The 18555-nt window shown below is 40.1% G+C and overlaps 1 protein-coding gene across 2 annotated transcripts in view; it reads right to left on the bottom strand.

The window, feature by feature from the left end:
* Window positions 1-3944, bottom strand: part of GJB6 (gap junction protein, beta 6, 30kDa) — a 10002-nt gene extending 6058 nt beyond the window's left edge. Inside the window, exon 1 of one of the 2 annotated variants that reach the window (XM_004680268.2) lies at window positions 3705-3944. The gene's annotated coding sequence lies outside the window, so the exon portion shown is untranslated. The remainder of the gene's footprint in view (window positions 1-3704) is intronic. The other variant, XM_012723137.1, reaches the window with a different exon arrangement.
* Window positions 3945-18555: the final 14611 nt, after the last annotated feature.

Raw genomic sequence — 18555 nt, 5'->3', positions numbered from 1 at the left:
TAGGGAAGCTCCATGTTTAGCAGTTTGGAGGAACCTCCAAACAGTTTTCCATAGTGGTTGTACTAGTTTGCATTCCTACCAGCAGTGCAGGAGAGTGGGGGGAACTATTTTTAAGACTTATTTATTTGCGCATACAAGAACTGGGGTACAGGCCAGAGGTGCAGGGGTGAGAGCCTTCATCAGAGACAGAATGGGGAACAGAACAGGCAGATCTACTGAAATACACTGCTGAGAGAAGCAGCAGATAAGACAGGAGATGTCTGCTGTACCCTGTGGGTTAGCTCCCTGTTTGGTCAGGGGTCCAACTCATGCTGCAGGGGCTGTGGATAGCTTAATAGTGTGTGCTTTACCTGCTTGTGCCACCAGGGAGGGCCTTGGGAGTTTCTTTTTTCCTTAAAAAAGTAAATATTAACTTTTTTGTAAACCAGAAAGATTTAATTTTAACTGGTGTCTTTTGGGTTTCTTTTAAGGGGAGAATAGAATGTTTCCTTCTGCAGTCAAATTCTAAGTATAAGAATGTTGTTACATTTAAACTTACAAAGGTAAATTACATTTGGTTTTGTGGTATATTTGATCATAGCAAATAATTCCATGTTGCATTCTTGTTATTAAAACTCCAGACCAAAATGTAAGCTCCAAAAACAAGTAAACCATTGGTGCTGCTGCTGATGATACACAGAGTATTGTGAAGATAGATGGTCCTCCCCTTTTATGACTCAAATAATTTAAGTCTATTCTGTTTCAGTCACACAATTTCTTTATTGTTTAATTTAGGCATTTTCTTTATACTTTTACTTAGAATTTATTCATAACTAATTTTAGTTTCACTGATGTCAGAATCAAAACTAATGCCCTAAAATCTAGTGATCCCCTCAGCAAACACCAAGAAGTGGAAATATTTTTCTAGATAGTTCTATTCCTCTGTGGATGGACCTTCCAAAGTCATTCTGCAAATATTTGAAAGACTAGAACAGAACACATTCCTCACAGTTTCCAAGTTTCCACCAAATTTTGCATAGTTGAAGTGTTTGTATTGATAAAAGGCAACAATGTCAAAGCAAACAAGTGCAATCAGCCTTACTTCCAAAGGTTATCACAGGAGAGTTAGGGCTAACATCCCTCTCAAGGGTTTCAGGCTCTCTTCTACACCATTTGATTGCTTAGAAGCCAATATTGCACGTACTGACTTGAATATAAAGCTCTGAGCAGTTTCTGAATGTCAGTAAGGAAGTCACTTGTTGAGGAAAGAAACAGATATGGCATATTCCTTTAACTTTTCCCATGTGTGTAATGTAAGCCATTTGTGAGTAGTTCTTTATTCCCAGAACTGTTAACCAGGGGAGGTTGGATACCTCCAGTTTCCTAACACTCCCTACTTTGACTACACAATAAAACCAAAATAAAAACCTTATTATGCATTCTTTTCCTTATCAAACTACCACTACCACCACAACTACTACTGTTATTACTACTACAATTACTTCCCAAGCCCAAACTTTAATCCCATTCCCTAAACATTAAAACATAAAAAAGGAGTGGAGCTTGAGAAGCTGGGTCCTCCCTCTCCCCACTCAGTAGTATATAAAACAGCAACAACAAACAAACAACCCCCCCCCCAAAAAAAAGGGAGGAAAGAGAGGGAGTCCCAATAGACTATGTATGGTAGTCTATTGTTGTGGGTGTGGAGTGATAGCAGGCATTTGCAGAGGCATGAACTTATTCTCTAAAACACATACAATATTGGAAACTAAGTTTACCTCAATAAACATAATTAAAAACAATAAATGAAAGGAGAAAAAAAACCTATAAGTCCTCTGTTTAATCAAGAATCTGTTTTGTTTTCTGAAATCCCAGGTCATCTAAGAGGTTAGCTGATAACTGATTTTTAAACTTAATTTCTTGAAGTTTCAGCAACTATTCCTTTAAAATAACAAGTCATCATAAAATGGATTTAGGATTTATACACATCTTCAAAATTAAGTAAAAATGAATATTTTTCTAAAGTAAACAAAAAACGGACAATTGATGGAATTACATGCATTTCTTACTGTATTTAAGAATTCAAAGTCAAATAATTTCCATTAAGTTTTTCCCACTCCACTTAAGCCAACCTGTGTCTTTCCCAAAGACTAATAAGGATTAAGTAATCCTGTGAATAAAAACAGAAAAGGCCAGCAGGGATCCAGTTCTGCTTTCAGGGATCAAGTAAGAAAAATAGAAACTTAGCTAACATATGATAATGTAGCCATCAGAAGCATGATGCCCTCATGGGCTCAGAAGTATGGGTTGGAAATTATTTTCCCACGACTTTATTCTGTTTAACATTTTAACTAAGGTATGCAAATAACTCAGAGCTCCTGGAATATTCAGATAGAATCAAAGCTGTTCAGTGAGGATTTTCCAATTAGAACATCCATTCTGCGTATTGAGATCGTTTAGTCAGACCTGTAGTGCTTTCTGCCCTTTCCCTTCTTAACTCTTACTTCCAGCTCTTATAATTCAGAAGGGAAAAAGTAATACAGAGTGAGGTCCCTATTACCTGTATCGGAATTTGTTTTAAAATGAAAACACCAATGAAACAGCGGTGGTTACTGCGGTGATCAGAGACCTCACCACCCTCGTGGGTTCTGTCACAAGTCACAACACAGTGTTGGTGTTCTTTGGCCAGTAACCCCCTTCTTCCCTCCTGGCAGAGTTCAAATAACACCCCCAAAGATTCTGCCTGATCCAAATAACAGACAAAGCTCTCCGCGGCGCAGTGCTGAGCAACATCCTGCAGTTCTAAGGAAACTGCACTGGGCAGGACATTTTCTTCTAGAACATTGGTTAGATTCTACAAGAACTGGGACAAGAGAACACTTCTAAGGCATAAAATCCACCGAAGGGAAAAAAAACAACGGTGCATGGTTAAATCCAAGGCTAAATTCAACCAGGCACTAAACTGACAGCGAGATCTCACTTACGGGGCACTGCGGTCGCCAAGCCCGCCACAGACCCCGGACCCCTGGGGGCATCCACAGCCGAGACTCACCTTCTGCTCTCTGGGGACGACGGAGGTCGGTAAAGTGGAAAAAGAAAAAAACAAAACACAACCCAAACCCACACGAGGTCAGGTGACACTTGGGATGGGTGCCTCCACCTTTTAAGTGAGATGTGTCACCAATGACACTTAATTACTGTTGTCCACACGACTGTCATCTGCGTTTCATAAGTTCCTCGGATGCGCTTAGCGCAGCCATCCCCGGGGTTTACCAACTCTTCCCAGTCTGGAGGTTTGATGGAAATCACGCTGCTTAAGTGGCTTTTCTCTCCCCTCAACTCCAAGCGGGGCTTGTAAGTGACCCATAAAAGTGAAAAAAATCCAAAACGCAGCAGAAGATGTCGGGGAAAAGGGGCAGTCCTCATCTCTGCCATCTTTGCACACATTGAGAAACATTTATAAAACCTGTCGCGCAAGTCAAAGAGGGACCATCTGGGGTAAAAGTCAGACCAGCCCCTCCTCGCCCCTCCCGTCTGTGGGATGAGAGCTGTGGTCGCTGCCCACCGCCCGGATGGAGGATCCAGTCTGCTGGACTCCAGAAGATGCGGCTCCGAGGCGAGGGGTGGCCCCGGGCACTCCGCTCCCCTCACCCGTCCCCCAATGCCCACCGGGAGCGGCCGCCAGCAGGGCGACAGGGCCGCGGGAGACGGGTCACCGAACTCACCTGCCGGGGCTTCTCGGCGGCAGTTCCAGCGCCCGCGGGGCCGTGGCGGCGCGCGCCCCAATATCTCCGGAGCGACCCCACAACCCAGGTTCAGTGGGGCGTGGGGACCGCAGGGCGCCCGGGTCCGCTCACCTCCGCGGCGGGGGCGCGGGATCTGAGGCGCCGGGGTTCCCTGTGCAGCCGAGGGGCGGGCGGGTCGGCCTGGGGCGCAGTGGACTTGTGAGTGCGCGCTGGGTCCGGTTCGCCTTCCCGCCCGCTGGGGTGAAGGCCGCGGCTCCCACCTGCAGCGCCTTTTAATCGCGCTCCACCCCGCCTCTGCCCTGACGCTCCCTGGCTGGCTGCGCAAGGCCGGAGCAGTGACCCGACGCGTGCCCGCCCTGTGTAGGGCACAGGCAGGCCCTCCCTCCCCTCTTAGGTGCTATGGCGGCGCGGGTGTGGGGTACCCGGGTGCAGGGGGCTTCCCTTTAGGGGCGGAGGAACCGAGGGTGGGCCCCGCCAGTTCCTGGAAGGGGGCGCAGCTGCGCGGGTCTCTCTCAGGCGACCGGGTTGGGCGACAACTTGGCCCCAGACCCGGGGTGCCTAACCCGGGGGAGGGTCTGGGTGAGTGCATCCACCACCAGTTGGGAGGCTCCCGACGGTACCATCTGGGGTAAGGTGTCAGGTGCGGTACCAGTTCGGCGTCGGCTATATTTTTGCCAGTACGTATATATTCCCTTTTTTCTGGACAGTGACAAGGTGCCCTCTAGCTCTGCACCGCCCTTTCCTAGAGAGTAGCCCGGGGGCACAGCAATTGCATTTCTTTATTCGTTAATGGTCACCTAGAGGAGTCGAAGGGGTTCTCTTTATTAGTTACCCCTGGGGAAGCCAAGCGGGCCTTCTGCAGCTAGCCCAGCACACCACCTAAAGGCTATGCTGGTGGTCCCCTTTTAAGACAAATTGGGAAGCCCAGGGCGGGCACCGGAGATGGTGCAGGGGCTGTGGGGTAGAAATGTGGGAAGCTACTTGGAACCCGATTTACAGGTCCAAACCTGTCCTACATTGGACAAGGGATGTGGGATTTGCTCATTCCACAAAATCAGCTGGTAATTAAATGTCCCCACCTAAACCATGTGCTACTACTCATTGGGTTATATTCTCCAATGCAACAGGATTAGTAGTGTTTCTTAAGATGTCCCTTCAAAGTCATGAAAGTTGAACCAAGACTTCGTAAATCAAATTTATCTTCCAAAATAATTTTATTTGAAGGGAACACAAACACATTTTTTTTTTACAGAAATGTCCCTGAGCAGATAAGTTTAGAAAACTTTAGGGTGGACTTTGGTATGTCCTGTAAACAGCCAACCTTAAATGTTTGGGGATGGGTCTCTTCTGCCCACCACAATTGAGCCATAGTGCACTTTTTGGTCTTTTCTTCATCACTATCCCAAACATTCCAGCTGGGCAAATCTGTTTGCATATTATAATTACATAGTAAAATAATTCAATTTAAAAAGCAGATTGTAAACTGCTTTGGGGATTATCAATTCGTTTAAATCTCTTTCGTGCCCTCACTGCTCTTGTTAAGAGGACTTCTCACAAGTAGGTGTTGCTCCATGAGTACTTGGAATTTTACTGGTAAACCCAACCAGCATAGCAAAGAGCTGGAAATAGCTTTGGTTCCGGAGACCTGAATGTCTCCCACTTCTACAACTGCCTATACAGCCCTCTACCTGAGCAGTTAAATTCTGGATCAGTAAAAGTTTCTAGGACTTTGCCAGGAAAGTACTTTCCAGCTAAATTGGTCACAGAGAATGTGTTACCTTTGCTCAGGTGTCCAAAAAGAGCATCCAAAAAGAATGATAGTAAGCCTCACTATAAGTCCACCTGTGCCTTAACACAAAGAAGTAGAGGTCCCTTTCCCTCATACTCACAAGGTGACTTCCACTGGTCAGACTTCCACTGGCTGGAAACACAATACAGGACTCATAACTGACATAATCCTAAGCAGCTGAAAGAGAAGGAACCTGTGCTTCCTTTAAATAAAGCCAATGTTTGTCTATTCATTCAGCTAAAAGCCTACATTACACAGCCTATTTAGTTTGGAAACATAAAGGAGACAATTCCTTTCTTAATTTTTTTTTTGTCAAATTTGTGTGTAACGGTCATGTGAAATTCTATTGAAGTAGTACTTTACAATTCTGTGGGTATCAGATGAGCTCAGGAACTTCCATTTCTATCAAATACCTCAAGTATTGCTGATTTATTGGTGTAATAGCCATGCTTGGAAGCATGTTGATTATAGATGTTTTTTTTCTTTTGATTCCTACACTTTATCTTAGCCAAAAGGCTGAGAAGTGATCCTTTTGATTTCTAATTGTGGTAAAATATATAAAACATAAACTATTTTAACCATTTTAAGTTGTACAATGCAAGGAGGCATTTAATACCCTCATGGTGTGTGCAACAGTTACCACTACTTAGTTCTAGAACTTTCATATTTCCCCAAAAGGAAACCTTAAAACTATAAGTAGTCACTCTTTATCCTCCAGTTCCTGGTTAACTACCAATCTGGCTTTCTGTCTCCATGGATTTGCCTATTCTGAAAATTAATGTATTTATACTATGAATGTTCATGGAAGCACTATTCACAATAACTGAAGGTGGAATTAGCCAAACTCTCCATCAATGGCACTTAATTGAAAGGAATGAAGTGCTGATCATGCAAGTTTTTGTTTGAATACTTGTTTTCTGTTCTTTTGGGTATAAACCAAAAGATGAGAGGAACTGTTTATTCATATTGCAACTCTATGTTCAACTTGTTGAGGAATCAACAGTTTCCCACAGTGGTTACACCATTTTGCAGTCCTATCATTAATGTATGAGGACACCATTTCCTTGATATCCTCACTAGCACTTATTATTTTCCACTTTTTAATGTTATAGTCATCGTTGTGGGTGTGAGATGGCCTTTCATTGTGGTTTCAAGGTGCATCAATGCCACTGAGCATCTTTTCACATGCTTGACAACCATTTGTATATCTTTTTTAAAAAAATGAATTTATTTATGCATACAGAACTGGAGTACAGGCCAGACAGAGGTGCAGGGGCAGTGAGAGGCTTCACCAGAGACAGAGTGGGGAGCAGAACAAGCAGATCAATGAAGCACACTGCTGAGGGGAGCAGTGGGTGGGTCAGGAGAGGTCTGTGACCATGTGGTCACCTCTCAAAGCAGGATCGAACTCTTGCTGAAGTGGCTTTAGCATCTCAATGCGGTGCTTTAACCTGCTGCGCCCCAGGGAGGGCCCCCATTTGTATATCTTTGGATAAATTTCAGTTATGGATGTTTTAATGTGGTGAAATGACATAAATAACATTTTAACAAATATTGAGTTTCTGGGGGCCTCGCTGGTGGTACAAGTCTCAACGCTATGAAGGTATCATGGAGCTGGCCAGGGAGATGACCCATGTGGCTCAGCAGACCTCTCCTGTCTCGCTCTCTGCTCCCCTCAGCAGTGTCCCAGTAGATTGGCCAGTTCTCCTTCCCAATCTGTCTCTGGTGAATCTTCTCACCTCCTGATTCTCCATCCTACACTCCAGCTCTTGTATGCATAAATAAATGAAATAAATATTTAAACAAACAAATATCCAAAATCTTCAGTATTTCATTTTGCCTTTCCATTTCATAAGCTGAAAAACTTAGTTGTGGTGTTGGTTCATTTTTTTTTAAATAATAGATTTACAGAAAAATTGCAAAGATAGTACAGAGAGTTACCTACCATATACCCTACAATGAGTTTCTTCTAACTTTAGCACTTTGCATTGGTATGGTACATTTCACAAAAGTATGTACTATGTTTAGATCTTCTAAGTTTTTACTCAATGTCTCCTTTCTGTCTCAACATTTGTATGTAAGAGAGCACATCATATTTAATCATTTTGTCTCCATTGGTCTTTCTTGGCTGTGACCATTTCTCTACCTTGCTTGGGTGACATTGATAATTTCAAAGAGTACTGATCAGAAGGTTTGTTCCAAAATGGGGTTTGTCTGATGTTTTTCTCATGATTAGATGGGGATTATTTGTAATGGGGAGGGAAAACCATAGAGTTATACCTACCAGACAATACAGAATGTTAATTTGAAGGGATACACTCACTCTGTCCATTGCAGCACTATTTATGATAGCCAGTGTATGAAAACGACCTAAATGTCCAGTGTCAGGTGAGTGGATAGAGAACATGTCGTTTACGAACACCATGTAATACTGCTCATCTATAAAAGAAAAAAGATGAAAATTTGCCACTTTGATAACATGGATGGAACTAGAGGGGAAGATGCCAAGTGAAAATAGTCAGAGGGAAAAATAAATACAAGATGATTTTGCTCATATTTGGAGTATAAAGAAACAAAGCAAAGAATAGACACAACCAAATCAAAACAAAACTTTGGAATCTGTATGCAGAATTGAGTCTATCAGAGAGTGAGAGGAGGGGGAGAGGGCCCATTGGACTGTAGTAGAGGATTATTGTTGCTTTGGTGGTGGGGGTGTTTAGAGTAACATACATCTGAAGAGGTGTGAATCTGTATTCCTAAATCACATAGTGCTGTAAACCAACATTATCTCAATAAACACAATAATAAAAATGACCATAGAGGTAAAGTGTCATTTTCATTACATCATATCAAAGGTATATATTATAATAACCATACGATACACAGTTGATGGTTAGCTTGGTCATCTGACAGTAATGTTTACCAGGTTTCTCCACTATAAGTAACTCTCAACCCTTTCCTTACTGTAATCTTTGGAAGGATGTCATTGTGTACAGCTCACACTTCAGGACTGGGCAGTTACATTTCACCTCGTTTAGTGTGGAGTAGCTATACAATAATAAGTTATTCTTCTGCAAGGAAGTTTTTTTTTTCTCTAATTTCTCATTTAATCATTTGTTCACATAATTGTAGATTTTATGGATATTTATTTTATATTTGGCATTATAAGCCAACATATACTTTATTGTTCAAAATGTTTTATCTTTGGTTATTGGGAGTACTTTCATTTGTCTTGTTTTCTTTTCTTTTTTAAAAAAAGATTTATTTATTTATGCACATAGAACTGGAATACAGGCCAGAGGTACAGAGGGTGAGAAGATTCACCAGAGACAGAGGGGGGAGCAGAACAGGCAGATTGACAAGTACACTGCTGAGGGGAGCAATGGACAAGACAGGTCTGCCATGCCATGTGGGTCAGCTCTCTAGCTGGGGATGGAACTTGTGCTGAAGCGGCTGAGGCTAGCTTCATAGTGCTGTGCTTTAATCAGGGAAGGCCCCAGAGTGGTTTTTTTCTTTAATACTTCTTTTCTTTTAGAAATACTAGGTGCTTGATATTCATCTAACATATTCCCTGCTCTGGCTCTAGAATCAACCATTTCTTCAAGGAGCACTGCTTTCAGGTAGTGGGAAACCCACGGTCTGTGACTGAGATAGTTTGCCTCTTCACAGAACTGTGGGGTACGTGAGGGTAGAAATATCGATGGTGCTGTTCTTCTCTTTGGGCCCCTGCACAAGTACTAGTACTATGTGTGTGATATAGCTGGAAAACAAGCAGGTGTTGATTAAATGAATGAGCATGAATTTAAGATTTAAGAAATATTTGTCCAGTAGCCTATTGGACAAACAAGAAGAGTATAGTAGTGAAAATACTCCTGTGTATTAATAGAGTAGAGGAAGAATGAGGCCTTGTGCTGACTTTCAAAACAGAATCTAACAAGGAGATGTCACACATGAACTTAAAGGAGGGGTCCTATCAGGCATGGAGGCTCCTCTTTATCCAACCAGAGGTGAGTGAAGGATTGGCAGTGAGGTGAATTTTCAGACTGCAGTATCTGGTAAGGCTCTATAAGTTCAGGAATGATGCTGTGAAATCATCAAACTTTGAAGAGATTGGATCACAAGCTACAATGTCAATGTCATTATTTTCTGTTAGAGGTAGACCTTGTTTCTCTTGGTGAGAAGGTCCACTCAGGAGACCAATCCTTCAGTCTGCTTCTGGTGACCTAGGACTAGGATCAGAAAAGGTGAATGCTTCAAAGGGCTACTCTCATCATGCAATAGTAGCCTGACAAATTCACCTTCTCTGTAGTGTATGATCTGCCATCTGGAGACAGTATTACTTTCCAAAGAAGCACTGACACTTGGTGTTTGAACTTTTGAGTTCTAAACATCTTATAGCATATGGCTCTTATTTAAACCACCCCAGTATGAAATGGGTTGCCTGACTGTGTGTCCTCATTCGTGCACTTAAAGTGACTTATAATAGCATTCAACTGCAGGCATACACAAAAAATGGTTAATAAAGAGTTTATTTACAGAAATAGGGGAAATGAATATTTCAGGGAGAAAGAAAGTGTGATAAATTGGTAATGCATCTTACCAGTTCCGTCAACCTGAAATCCCAACAGCTCGCTGAGAGCCAGCGAAAGCCAAAAGCCAAGAGGAGCAGGACGAGCAAGCCCCCTCCAAAGCTCACATGTCTGGTTTTATACCAAACCAAACCTGGCTGCCTAACTCCACCCTCAATTTCCAGCATCCTCCCTCCATGATGATGGGATTTGTAGTTTCTGTGTCTTGATGGCTTTGGTCTGGAGTGAGGGTGGATGCCACAAAACCTGTGGAGTTCCTTCCCAGGACATTCTTTCCCCCTAACGGTGTCATTTGAAAACACACCTAGTTGGGTTATGGTTTTCTTTGTGTGTGTGTGTTTTTAATAACTAATATTTCTAGGGTTTCTTAGAAATTGTTAGGTATTTCTTAGATTGTGGTAATTCTGCATCAGTCCAACTTTGGTACTGGGGAGATATTTTTATGACCTTAAATTGATATCCTGGGATGACTTACTATAATCTTCTTCATTCTAGCCACAGAAGAATATAAGGATGTGCAGTAATTATAATACAGTCTATTATCACACAGAATAATATTTTCAATCTAAGATATACAAGGCATACAAAAATCAGATTCTGTTTTGCAGAGGAGCTGAAGAGAGATCTTAATGAGTGCAGACAGATTTGGAAGGAACTTTATGGCCCAGGAGGAGATGCCTGGGGCAGTCTAAGGGTAGGAACACAGGTGTGGCAGTTGGTTGAAGGTGGTGTCTGTAAGTGGGGACTGACTGGTTCCATTGGAGTGGAGAATTTGGATTGGGAAATAGCTGGAGTCAACAGTAAGAGGTCTCTGGGCAGAAAGTGGGATAGCGACTGACTATGAAATGTGGAGAAAGGAGAAGGACACTTCTAGGTATGAACCTAATCCAGCGACTTTAATAAAATCTTGTCCAATAGTGTGATGTGACCATCTAACAACCATAATTTTTGGTTCCATTAATAGAAATTTAGTGTCAGTGAAGTGGATGTTTCTTCCTTCTTTTTTAAGCTGCTAGGTGCTACACAGTGTGACCAGATGACTCTCACATCTCTTTACAGGAGACATTTACACAATGTGAATAGAATGGGCAGTGAGTTTCTAACAGGATGAAAGCCACAGAGATTAAGTGACCCTCATCAGGTGTTACCTGAATAAAGGTTGCTCTAAAGGGCAAAGTAGTCTTTGAAACCTAGGAAAAACAAAGCTGACACATCACCATTGGGAAGAAAGAAAACTGAGTAAGAGAGTCGGGTTTGAGCCTGAATCATTCAGAGAATTGTATTTCTCTTCTACTGATTAAGAGGTGTTGGTGAAATAAGCTGACTGGTGAGTGAGTAATGTTTGACACTGTGTATTAGGGAAATGTGCTGAAGATCCTACCCATCTTTCATGATTTTCAGTTCTGTCCCTTCCTCACCACCCTGCGCCTGAAGGGATCTTACCCTCATTTGTCTTTCCACCTTGCTCCCCATCCTGGGGTAGTTCATACATTGACTTGACCTTTCTTGCAATTAAGTGCCCTTAATTCAATTAATTAAGTGTCCTTAAGATAGCATCCATACCTTCCTGATCTCTTTATCACTGCCCTTTCCCAATGACAGTACACAAGCAAGTGCAAAACTGCAGTGAGAGTTGTAATGAGAAGGGTCCAGGGCAACAGCTCAAAGATAGTCCAGGAACATAAGAAAAAAGCAGTGGTTTTTGAATAAAGAGATTATTTGTTAATATACTAATTTTATATGTGTTATGCAAATAGAAAGGAACTACTACAAATGTTAACAGTGACCTGTAATCTGATTTAGGATATTTTATAAGTAACTTAAACAATTATAATAATTGTATTATGTGTCCTACAATTACAGGAAAAATAAAAATTGAAAAATAAACAAGAAGAAGCTGGGGATGTGTGAGGGTTTGACTTTTCCCCACCCTTTAAAACACTGTTTCTTTAAAAACAGTAAAGACTAATGGAGAAATTTGTTTATAAGTGTGTCCTTTGGAGAAGAAAAAAATCAGTCATTGATAAGGTTTAACCACAAATGTTTTTAAAACAATTACCTTCTTATATTGAATTTTGTTTGTTTACCTTTTATCCTTGACCATTCTTCAATATATAATTCTCTTGATAGGACAGTTTTAACATAAGTGCATTATTGTGAATTGAGCTTTTCTGCACCAGGGTCTGAGATGTTTAAGTTAAGGGCATGGAGATAGGATTTGAGAAATTTAACACAGAATATTGGAATGCAATGTAAATAAATTGACATTAATTTTGATAGTAAAAGTATTTTAAGTCTAGTTCTGATACTCCCTGTTAATTTTCTGGTGAACTTTCTTGATATCTTCTCTTGATAATGATCAAGGTCAGGGTCTTTCTCTGTGAAAGGCACTTGAGATTTTTTTAAAATAAATGCCCTGTGGTATGTTTCTTCCATACCAAAGGTTCAGTCAAAGGTTCAGTTCATTTGAAGACAATGGTGTCTGGCTCTGGGGTCCCTAACTCAAACCTGATTATGTTTTCAACTGATACTGGGAGTGGTTTTCAAAATCCTGAGTGCTGGGTGGGATTAAAAGAAATACAGCGGACGGGGAAGCTGTCCCACCCGGGGGAGGAGTTTGAAAGACTGAGGGACTAAAAGCCCTCTGCATTCTTACTTCCCTAAAAGTTTCACCCACGGCTATGCTGTCTGGCAACCATCCCAGGCCAGATGGGTTCATTGTCAGTTCTCACAGATGAAAAAAATAAAATTGGAGACTTTGATATATCCTGCAGTCCTTTAATGCTGAGAAACAGATAAAGGAATAGAAGAAATATTTGAAATAATATGGAGAATTTCTCAAAACTAATGATAGATTCTAAACCACAGAAACAAATCAGGATAAATTCTAAAAAATCAACACCAATGCCTACCATGTTCATATTGCTGAAAATAAATGACAAAGAGAAAGTCTTTATTGAAACCAGAGAAAGAATACACACCTTGTTTGTAGAAGAACAATGATAAGAATTACAACAAATACCTCTTCAGAAACTGTTAGGGAGAAAGGATGCCCTGAACAATCTCCACACAGCTTTTGTGGATTCCATTCCCAGTCTCCCCCTCTCCCACTCCAGACCAAAACCATCAAGACACTGAGGACTTCTGAGGGTGGAGTTAAGCAGCTAGGTTTGGTATAAAACCAGACATGTGGGCCTTGGGGGTTTCTTGGCTTTGGCTCTTGAGCTCTTGGCTCTTGGCTTGACTCTCAGCTTTTTGCCAGCTCTTAGCATGCCATTGGGATCCTAGGTCAATGGAACTGGAAGGACGCATTTACCAGTTTACCTTCCTCTCTTTTTCCCTGAAATATTCATTTCTTCATTTCTCCTTCTTTTGCAAATAAGTCCTTTATTAACTTTTTGTGTGTGTGTGCGCTTCAGTTGAGTATTACTATAACTCACTTTAAGCGCATTGATGACCGTCAGGCAACCCATTTCATATTGGGGAAACCTGTAACAAAGCTATGTAAGTAAGAAAACAGTAGAGTGAAATAGTTAAAGTATTGAAGAAAAAACCCTATTAACTTGGAATTCTGTCCAGTTTACATAATAATCCTGTGAAATTATTTTTCAAAAGCAGAGGAAAAATATAAATACTGTATGATCCCATTTTTATGATGTGCTTATAATAGTCAAATGTATAGAGAATAAAGTAAAGTTGTAGTTGCCAGGAACTCATAGGGGATGGAAAGGCAGTTATCATTTGGTTTGGAGTAATGGTTAGGGGAAATGAAAAGTATTCTGGAGAGGATGATGGTGATGTTTGAGTAACAATGGACTGAATGCCACTGCAAGGTCCACTTCAAGTAGCTACAATTGTAAATTTTTTATTACTTATACTTTATCACAGTAATAAATAAAATTAAGAAAATGGAGAAAAAAGAGAAAAAACAAGTGAGAGAAAATACTTCCTCAGATAAATGAAATCTGAAGGCATTTGTTATCAGTAGATATGTCTTGCAGGAGATGTTAAGCTATGTTCTTCACCAACAAAGAAAATAATAGAGGTCAGAAACTTGGTCAGAGGACAATAAGTATAAACAACAAGTTATTTATAAGAAACCACCTTACAAATAAGACATAGATAAATAAAAAGTAAAGGGTTTGAGAAAGAGATATCATATTAACACTAACCCAAAGCAAGCTGAAATAGCTATCAATTGAGAGAAATATTATCATTACATAATGATAAAGGGTTCAGTTGCCCAAGAAGGCATAATACTTTGCATGAATATATTTAACAACAGGGCACCAAATAATGTGAGACAAAAACTAATGGTATTGCAAAGGAAAATAGAAGAATTTTTTTTTATTACAGTTGACAATGTCAACACCCTTTTATTAAAAATGAACAGATCCAGCAGGCAGAAAGTTAGTAAAGATATAGTTGAATTTAACAACATCATTAGTCAGTTGTATCTAATTAACATTGTAGAATATTTCAACAATAGTAGAATAAATATTCCTCTCAAGCTCACATGGAACATTCATCAACATAGATCACATTCTGGCCATTAAACAACCATAACTAACTTAAAATAATAGAAGTCATAAATGACAGAAAAATAACTGGAAAATGTCAAAATCTTTGAAGATTAAACTACCCACTGAAATAACACAGAAGTCAAAGAAGTGTTAAAAGGAATTAAATATTTTGAAATAAATTAATATGGAAACATTATTTATGGTATTATATTTATGGAATATGGTAAAAATACTGATGAAAAATTTATGTCACTGAGTACATACATTAGGAAAGAAGAAATATGTAAAATCAATTATCCATATTCCTATTTTAGGAAATTAGAAAAAGTAAAGCAACATGAATTTAAAGTAAACTGGAAAAAACAACAACAACCAAGATATAAATTACTAATAACAGACCTGAAAGAAGAGTCATCACTACTGATTATATGGACATTAAAAAAAATACAATGGGGCCCTCCCTGGTGGCGCAGCGGGTTAAAGCACAGCACTGAGAATCTAAGGCCGCTTCCGCATGAGTTCGATTCCCGCCTGTCCCGGAGGTGACCACATGGCGAGGCAGACCTCTCCTGACCCGCCCGCTGCTCCCCTCAGCAGTGTACTTCATCGATCTGCCTGTTCTGTTCCCCACTCTGTCTCTGGTGAAGCCTCTCACCGCCCCTGAGCCTCTGGCCTGTACCTCAGTTCTGTATGCACAATAAATAAATCTTTAAAAAAAAAAAAAAAATACAATGTAGGGCCCTCCCTGGTGGCGCAGCGGGTTAAAGCACAGCACTGTGAAGCTAAAGCCGCTTCCGCATGAGTTCGATTCCCGCCTGCCCCGGAGGTGACCACATGGCGTGGCAGACCTCTCCTGACCCGCCCGCTGCTCCCCTCAGCAGTGTACTTCATCGATCTGCGTGTTCTGCTCCCCACTCTGTCTCTGGTGAATCCTCTCACCCTCCACATCTCTGGCCTGTACCCCAGTTCCATATGAATAAATAAATCTTTAAAAAAATACAATGTATTATGAACAACTCTATGCCCACAAATTTGATAATTTAGATGAATACACTCTACTAAATAATAACTCTACTAAAACTTGCACAAGGAGCAATAATTACCAGAATAGGGTATATCTGTGAAGGAAACAGAATCAATAAAGTTCAGATTTCAAAAAAAGAAAGCACAGGTCAGATGGTTTTTCTGGGAATTCTATAAAATATTTAAGAATGAAATAACACAAATTTTCTATAGTATCTTCTAGAAGCAGAGGGAATAATGAGTTAGTACTAACTCATTTTAGGGGACCAGTATACCAAACCAAAGATATTAAAAGAAAGGAAACCTGCACTTTTACTTTACTCTGGTACTATTTACAATAGCTAAGATATATAAACAATCTAAATACCTCAAAATGGATGAATGGGTCAAGAAGATGTGGTATATACACACATTGCAATACTATTCAGCAATAGAAAAAGATACTCATTTTATTTGCAGCAACATGGGTGGACCTGGAAGGGATTATATTCGATGAAATAAGTCAGAAGGAAAAAGGAAAATATTGGATGGCTTCACTAATAGTTGGAATATAAGGAAACCAAATAAAGGGTCAGGAAAAGACAAAACTTGCAGGCAAACCGTAGACCCAAGGCAGAGAGGCAGGGGGGCGGAGGTAGAGGTGCTGAAACAAGGGAGGGAAGAGCACAAGACACAAGGTGATGTTTCACAGGTGCTGTTGTGGTAGAGGAACTACAGGGAGGACACCTGTGATGAGAAATCAGATATTGCACAAAAATGAATGATGATGTAAGAAAAAAGAATAATAGAACTACACACCAATTTCTCTCATGAATATGAAAAAAATCAAATTTAAAAATGTATAAGTAGGATTATATACCATGACAAAGTGAAATTTGCTCCAAATAGGCAAGGCTACTTCAACATTCAAAAATCAATTAATGTAATCTACCACCAACAGACTGAAGAAGTCATAATCAGTAGGTGCCAAAAAGCAATTGCCAAAATCCAACATCTATTCATGATTAAAAAAAAAATTCTCAGTAAGAATTGAGAGAAACTTCCTTTACTTAATAACGAACATTTACAAAAACTCTGCTACTAACATTTTATTAATAGTGAAAATAAACTTTCTCCCTCTATCAGAAATAAGGCAAGGATGTCCCATCTCCTCCTCTCTTCTCCATCCAACATCATATTGGAAGCCTTCCTTAATGTAATAAGGTAAGAAAAGAATAAAAGATATGCAGATTGGTAAGGAAGAAATAAAACTATCTTAGTTTGTATAGGACATGAGTATCTGTAGAAATAATGAAAGAAACGACAACATTCTTTTGAAACAAAACAAGTAATTATAGCAAGTTTGCAGGATCAGAAATCAACAAACAATTGGAATTAAAATAAAAAAACACAGCAGCATTTATATTAGTACCTCAAAAAATACTCAGCTATAAGTCTAGCAAAATATGTAGTAGATATTTATTTTGTGGTTCCTTATATATCTCAGTAATGTTGTTAGTGGAGAGGCTGAGGGGGACCTGGGACCCCCAAATTTGCATGTTCTAAAGGGGCCTGCCATCTCTCTCTTAGACAGTTCATACTCTTGATGTGAAAGATCCTTAATGGAGTGATTTTGCATAGTGAAGAAAGTAGAGAAAGGCTTTATTTTCCCAGGGAAACACCTGAAATTACCATCTACTTGTGGATAAATGCCCACTCAAACAGCACTGGTCCACAGCAGAGCTGCTGAGGCTAAAAAGCTTGTCACAAGTCTCAGGTATCTTCTGGAGGTGGGAAGTGGGGTACAGGGACCACAGGAAAGGGGAAGAAGGCAAGGTAATTTTGGGATGAAGGGAACAAAATTAAAGTGCAAATAAAGGTAAAGTTTGTTGGGCCTCCACGGAGGTGCAGGAGTTAAAGTCTCCGCACTATCAAGCTTTCTCCAGCCACTGCAGCTTGAGTTCCATTCCTCACCAACCAGAGAGCTGACCCACATGGTGCTGCAGACCTCTCCAGTGTTGCCTGTTGCTGCCCTAAGCAGTGCACTTCAGTAAATCCACCTGTTCCGCTCCCCACTATGTCTCTGGTGAATCTTATCCTCTGCACCTCTGTCCTATATCCCAGTTCTTACATGTATAAATAAATAAAAATAAATCTTAAAAAAAAGATAAAATTTGTTATTGCCAGCATTCCCATGAATCTCTCACCCATATGTCTCTTCCAAGTGTCCCTGTTTTGATTACACATGTCTCCTTCCATTTCTTCCAAGCCCCAGTGTAAGGCCAGTACTAAGAAGGAGCAGTCTTTTTCCTGCATATCTCTGCTCCTCATGTCTCCCTCATGTGCTTCTTCCAAGTTGTCTATAACTTCACCTGGCCTCTCAGCGCCACCCCTAGTTAGGTAGGGTAGGGAGCCTGGAACCCCTCATTCTAATGGAGATTCTTCTGCTACCTTGTTTGTTCTGTTTCTTTGATGAATGCCATTGAAGCTTTTATAAGGATTACTTTGAATATGTAATATACTTTGGGTAAATGGTAATTTTTTACAATGTTATTTCTTTAGCAGTACATGAACAAAGAATATCTTTCCAATTCTTTGTGTCTTTTATTTCTTTCAATAATGTCCTATAATTTTCATTTTACAGGTCTTTCACCTCTTTTGTTATGATTATTCTTAGTTATTTAGTTTTTGAACTATTGCCAATGGGATTGTTTCCCCCCTAGTTCATTGTTTACATATAGGAATGTAACTGATTTTTGTATGTTGATTTTGTAGACTGCTACATCACTGCATTGATTTATTGTTTCCCATAGTTTTTAGTGTAATTTTTAGTTTTCTATAGATATTACCATGGTTTCTTCAACTAAAGATAATTTTAGTTCTTTTTTCTCAATTTAGTTTACTTTTATTTCTGTCTTTTTTTTTTT

Source organism: Condylura cristata, unplaced genomic scaffold (assembly GCF_000260355.1).
Source record: "Condylura cristata isolate star-nosed mole 26May11 unplaced genomic scaffold, ConCri1.0 scaffold00010, whole genome shotgun sequence".
Lineage (NCBI taxonomy): Eukaryota > Metazoa > Chordata > Mammalia > Eulipotyphla > Talpidae > Condylura > Condylura cristata.
Note: the sequence above shows the minus strand (reverse complement) of the source record. Positions and strands in the feature narration are given on the sequence as shown.